This window comes from Lepisosteus oculatus, chromosome 12 (genome assembly GCF_040954835.1).
Source record: "Lepisosteus oculatus isolate fLepOcu1 chromosome 12, fLepOcu1.hap2, whole genome shotgun sequence".
Lineage (NCBI taxonomy): Eukaryota > Metazoa > Chordata > Actinopteri > Semionotiformes > Lepisosteidae > Lepisosteus > Lepisosteus oculatus.
In genome coordinates, this window is record NC_090707.1 from 18,685,100 (window position 1) to 18,691,704 (window position 6,605).

Here is a 6,605-nt window from a genome sequence, read left to right on the forward strand (position 1 = left end):
AACAAACATGCATGAGGTGGTTTCTTCTGATGATTACCATAGTAAAAGTTTTCAAAAACCTTTTTCTTACACTGTTTAGGCTACATTATAATTCCCTTTTATCATGCACAGAGGGACTTGCAACAACTTTAACACCTTGAAAGAAATGCAGGACTACACCTAACTCAACAAACATCCGCCCACCAGAAGGCATGTAGTATGCAAAGCAAATACATCATGATTTAACCCTACCATTATTTCCTCATTCCTCAACATAATGATTTTATCAACAACAAAATTATTTTAAAATTTCCTTCTAGTATAGAGGATCTCTCATAGCCCTGGCCTTTTGGAATCCACTGAATTTATACTATGCTTGTCAAGGTGAGTTTAAGATCTGGATGATCTTAAATACAAAGGCACAGTAAAAGCACAAGAAGCTTAAATGCTTTCCAAAAAGATAAGCCGTTCACACACTAAAGGAAACACTCATGCAAGAGAGTTGAAACTGATATCACTCAAAACACACCTTCAGTTTCCCCTGAGTATTGACCTCCTGCTGCATACTTAATCCATGCGTTTATTAACAGAAAATGGATAAGCTTTGACTTCACTCCCAGTGGTTTCAATACAAGCACCAGGCAAAGAACAAACATAGATGCTTATTTAGCAATTTCCCCACCTCTACAATGTTATTATCAAAAGAAATCAAACAGTCACACTAGTCGTTTTGTGGTATTTCTGCATATAAAATAAGCATATTCAGGTAGCTAGTATGAAAAGATAAAGAATTATAATACAAATATAGTTTAAGTAGGCAGCCATGTCGGCATGCATAGGCTGCAAAAGAACAAGTAAAGCTTTATTCCATGCTGAAAAGAGAAGATATTTTCAGCAAAAAAAAAACATTTCAGCTGTGGAGCCTTCTTCAGGTGAGAAGAATGAAAGTGCTCTAATGCAACTATAATCTGCTATTCACATCACATTCAATAGAAACCATTTTGTTTTTCGATTGATAAAAACAATCAAATCATTCCTCTGAAGTTCTGATAACTAGTGGGGAATGTTTAGAATTCAAACCTTCTGCAGAGGGAGTTAAAAGCATTAAAATAAGTCAACTGTACTGCAAACAGTTAAAATAAGAAAATGGAATTTGACAGGATAACAGCAAAATAAGATGAATGTGAAAGTCTTCTTTTTTATGCTTTTCCAGGTGTAACAAAGACACAAAAAGCAGAACACTGAGATTCAACAAGCCCATTGGAGTAAATGATTAATATATGAAAAAGTACAGGCCAGAAGAGGCCTCAGTCTGCACACAGCCATGTCACCTATAACATTCTCATTACAGGAGAAAGATCTTGAAAGGAAGCTGCCCTATGGAATACTGACAGAAGCTATATTCAATATCCAAGTCAATGGATACTCCAGTGTCTCCTGCTAATAAAGCAGAATTATTATACAATTTAAAAGACGTTAAAGGTTGTGTGCATCCTAAAGGCAAGATTATAGAATCCAACACAAACCATAATTCTATGGCCAAATATAAGGTTTTCAATGCAAACTTCTTTTAATGCATAGGATACAAAAGAAGAGCAGTGAATCAATCACATTTATTTTGACCTGCAAAGGACAACACATTTTCAACCCATACTTACTTGACTTGTGTAACAATCGTTTTCTGAGGAGCCCAGACTCTCACAGTTCTTTTACACAGACAATACGACAACTATAGCAGTTTGTCTGCAACAGTGCTTCGGAAAAGAATGGTGAATTGGTGAAACACAAAGAACCTCGTATATCAGTAATCTGCTACAATGGGCTAGATGAATTCCAGTGTTTGTTCTGCTTTTTGTAAGGAAGGACATTGGTCTGGCTACAGTAGGGGTCTCCAACATAGGTTCTGGAGAGCTCCAGCTCAGCAAGTTTTGTTGGTTAAATTAAATTAGCAAGATCTGGAACAGTTTAACCATAAATCACTAAATTCCCTGACTAAATGAAATTAGCAATTTAGAGATCACATGGAACAAAAAAAAAATCTGAATATTTCTTAGCTCTCAAGGATCAGAGTTCTCAAATAATAAACATTACTTAGGAGTGCTCAATCTTCAGAAACAGATAATATAGGGAACGTACAGTATAAGAGTAACTGGTTTGAAGTTCACCAGGACACGTGTTGGAGACACTGAGTTTCTATAGCATTCTTTCTAATAAATAAGTTGGTGAACTGCCTCACACTGCCCTTAAATAGACCGAGAAAACAAGTGCACGGTTTAGCATTAAAATTGACAAGTATTTTTTCCCTATTTCTTAATGTATTGTATTATTAAAAATCACTGCAATAACAAAAAAAACATCCTTAAAACAGATTCTGTCCGGGAATTAACAACACATTCATAACCTTAAGACAGAAGAGAAACTATTTGTAAATAACTAGGTATGTTATGTAAAGCCTGAAACTATAAGAAGTGTATGTATTGATACAACGGTATATTGTTGATTTGCGGGTGAACAGGTTAATGGATAATAAACTATTTTCACAATAAAACATAGTTATTACGTGACACAGGGGTTTTTAACTTTAACGTTAGTAAAAAAAAAAGGGGCAAAAAACGGTGCAAGGAACATCTCCGATCCTTGATTCTTGAACACCTGACCAAATGAAAACTGAACCTTAGCCAATTACAAAATTATAATTCGCATAATTTGATATACACAGGTGAACGTCTATCTTGAAATAAGAAAGAAGGCTCTTGCAACACTCGCGCACACACCCCAGTGGTGTTGTCATCTTGAAATAGGAACTTCAGTTCTTTTTTTTTCTTTCAAGACTATAAAAGTTCTCCAGCAAGTCAACAGGAGTTTAAGTTGATCGGCAATCACAAAACTATAGTGATAGCGTGTATTAATTTCCATGACGTCCGTACAACACGATCGCTTCCAAACTTGTTATTTGTTAAAGAGTCTTGAATGTTTATTTAAATTACTTAATACAATGGGAGACAACTGTAGTAAAAGGTTTCAAAAAGATATCGCCCACTTCCGACAGAAATAAATCTGTTTAGCTATTTTAAATTACATCAAGTAAGAGTTACTAGACAATGACAAATTACTTCTAAAACAAAACTTTTCCTGTATTAAATCCATGTTTAGATCAGTGCTTACCAAGAGCAGAAAACAATGATATATATATATCGCAAATAGTCTTACCATAATAATGCACTTTACTCAGTAGTTTCAGTGGCCATGCAAACAGCAACTCCACGGGATTTGGCAAACTTGATCAAACTTTATAAAGCAACTGAGCTTCCGCTTCCGGCTGGGATACAAAGTAACATAACACAACAGGGGCGAGTCGCTGTGTACAGAGTCCTGCAGATTAGGACGAGTTTTTCCTTGTATAATACTGTCGATTCATTCTTTACCCGCTGCAGAAAAACAACTCCAGCCCATACGGTGAAGTGAGGAGTTACTGCAGAAATAATTAATATATAATGTGTATAGCACAGATGCTGAATCACCTACTTTTAGACTGCTATACGGGCTGTCCTTTTTTTGTTAATTAAAAACATTAACAGTCTAGAAGCACATCTGGTTTAGAAGTTCGTGGAACAAACTGAACTGTATATGTAAATATTTCTAAAAAATAAAATCCCTGCGTATTTAGGCTTTATCTACGGAAGAAAAGCGTCTGCAAATATGGTTTTAAGTAGTGACCATATTTTAAAAGTAAAAGATAAGATTCGTACATTTCCACTGTACTACAAAAAACCCGAATTACCCATTCATTTATATTAAGAGTAACTAAGAAAGAAGAAACAATAGTGTGCACATTGTTCTAAGTAAAATAAACCTCATTCTTCATATTCACCAAAGACAATACAAAGTATGAATATTGCCACCCCTCTTATTGATGTAAAGGGTATTCACCACACTATCCGAAATAAACGTTATATTCTGATCTTTTGGCACTTATTGCGAATTGAAAGTATTTCGTCAAATCAGTTGAAGTCTTAATTCAACTCCATTAGTATTATGTAAAATCTAACTGATATATTAGTCATATGCTGCCAAGACTTTCCAATGAAAGGGCGATACTGTTCTACCAACAAACATTAATAATCATTAAATAACGAGGGACATTCGAATTTGCCGTGTATAGCTTTGTGACTCAATAGGCGTTTCATATTGGACAAGCCAACATTTTACACAATTACGCGGAACTACATTGTATAGTTAAATATACAGTACATTCAGCCTATTCATCCTGCACAATATTGAAATATGACATTCGAATGTTTTAAATATTCGGGTGCTTTAATCTCAATATTTAGAGGTTTGGTTACCATACGTGCAGAAGCAAAACATCGGCGTTGTTAGTACACCTGACCACATGCTAATAAACAGGGAAAGAGTGGCCTCCTTTACTGCAATCTTTGACTTGGTGTCTTTTTGTTGAGATCATTTTCAATGTAGTATTTTGAGATCAAACTATTTTGCAGAATGACCCTGATGTACATAATCAATTAATGTGATCATTAACATTTGCATAGTGTTGTTGTAAATATAATGAAACCTTAGGCAAAACTGTGCACAAATAAATGAGCATGCCTCTGATAAAAAACTGTCAAAGTTCATTTTTAAAAATGTTTAATGGTTTCTGAACAATTTCTTTGTTTCTAGTTTTTACTTAGGAGAATTTAGGCAACTGTCTTAGGGAGATGAAGTCTCCTCTGATATCAAAATACCCACTTATTAAACTAATTGCTCAAACCAAGGGATTACATGTCAACGTAGAATTAGGAAACTTCATGCTCACACCATGGCAACCCTAGAGCATAATTGTGTCTTATTATAGGTAGACTGCTTTTTGAAGGCTATGATGTCTTTTGTGTGCAGTCATGTGTTTTCCCTTCTAATTTATCCCTTTGGTTAAAAAGCAGATTGTCAAATATCTAATAAAAGTTAATGAAGATGAAACAGGTTAGATCTCAAAACCTCACAGCACAATATTTACCTTTTTGGACTGCCTTAACTTGAAAAGTGAGTACTACAGTATTAAAGAGGGAAGTAATGGAAACAGACTCAGTTTCTGCACAATAATACACTGGAGTGGCTTAAGATCGAGAGAGCGAATGTGTATGTTTTGGGCTTTCCTGTAGTATTAGCCTGTACTTGGCTTTGTCCATTTTCCCTTTTATTCTATGAGGCTTTCCAGTCCCTGCTGAGGGGAAGCATCCCATATCAGGACACAGCTGTTATCGGTTAACTGTAGACATGGTGCTGAGTTTGAGATTGTGTTTGTAGTGTGTCGGGTCGGCCACAAACGTTATGTATAGTATTGAGATCCACAAAGTTCCAATTTGGTCTCATCTAACCAGGATGCCTTTTTTCCATATTGTTTGGCAGGATCACTCAGGTGCTTTTTTTTTTTGTGATCTCCATCTGGGATATGGATGGCTTGGCAAAGCAGGCCAGCTTTGTGAAGTGACTGGGATATTGTTGACTCATGCACATTTTTTCCCCATCTCAGCTACTGTAGCTCTTTCAATGTTGTCGTTGGCCTTGCATTGACATTCCCAATCAATTTTCTCCTTACCCAATCTGGGTGTCTTGCAGTTTTTAATGATGGACCTCATCATGCTTAAGGAGATATTAAGAGTGTTTGAAATATTTTTGTAGATTTTCAAATGAGCTGTATATTTATACAGAGTTTAGGTCTGAGTTATTCTGAAAGGTCCTTTGTCTTCATTGTTGAATATTTTCCAGAAATTGACTACCTGACCAAGGAACCCCATAGAAAGAAGTGATTTTTTTAATTCTGAAATAATGTGAACCACTATTATTGCTCACAGAAGCCACTCAACTAAATGTGTGGCTTACAATGGTAATTTTGTACAACTAAATTAATATACAGTACATTTGCCACAGCAAAAGACATTGAATAATTATGCTGTCATGACTTTTCATTTTTCTTTCATGTTAATTATCTATTTTCATCTTTCTTTTTGTTTTCTTCTTAAATTATGTGGAGTAGGTCATGTATACAGTATAACAAATATTAAATACTACTTCAAAGTGTCACAATCGGCCATATCACCATATCACATCAGCAGCCATATCACCCTGCAACTCACAACTGGCAGCCCACTGAAGCTAAGCAGCTGTGAGCCTGGTCAGTACCTGGATGGGAGACCTCCTGGGAAAAACTAAGGTTGCTGCTGGAAGAGGTGTTAGTGGGGCCAGCAGGGAGTGCTCATCCTGTGGTCCATGTGGGTCCTAATAGTGACGGGGACACTATACTGTAAACAGGTGCCGTCCTTCAGATGAGATGTAAAACTGAGGTCCTGGCTCTCTGTGGTCATTAAAAATCCCAGGGTGTTTCTCGAAAAGAGTAGGGGTGTACCCTGGCGTCCTGGCCAAATTTCCCATTGGTCCTCCTAATAATCCCCCTCTATGAATTGGCTTCATTATGCTGCTCTCTTCCCCACTGATAACTGATGTGTGGTGAGCGTTCTGGCGCACTATGGCTGCTGTTGCATCATCCAGGTGGATTCTGCACATTGGTGGTGGTGGAGGGGAGTCCCCATTACCTGTTAAGTGCTTTGAGTGGAGTGTCCAGAAAA

At 36.5% G+C, this 6,605-nt stretch overlaps 1 protein-coding gene across 1 annotated transcript in view; it reads right to left on the reverse strand.

Annotated features, from left to right (window-relative positions):
* Positions 1 to 3,287, reverse strand: part of itprid2 (ITPR interacting domain containing 2) — a 50,243-nt gene extending 46,956 nt beyond the window's left edge. The window contains exon 1 of the mRNA XM_015359012.2: positions 3,190 to 3,287. The gene's annotated coding sequence lies outside the window, so the exon portion shown is untranslated. The remainder of the gene's footprint in view (positions 1 to 3,189) is intronic.
* Between the last annotated feature and the right edge of the window lie 3,318 nt (positions 3,288 to 6,605).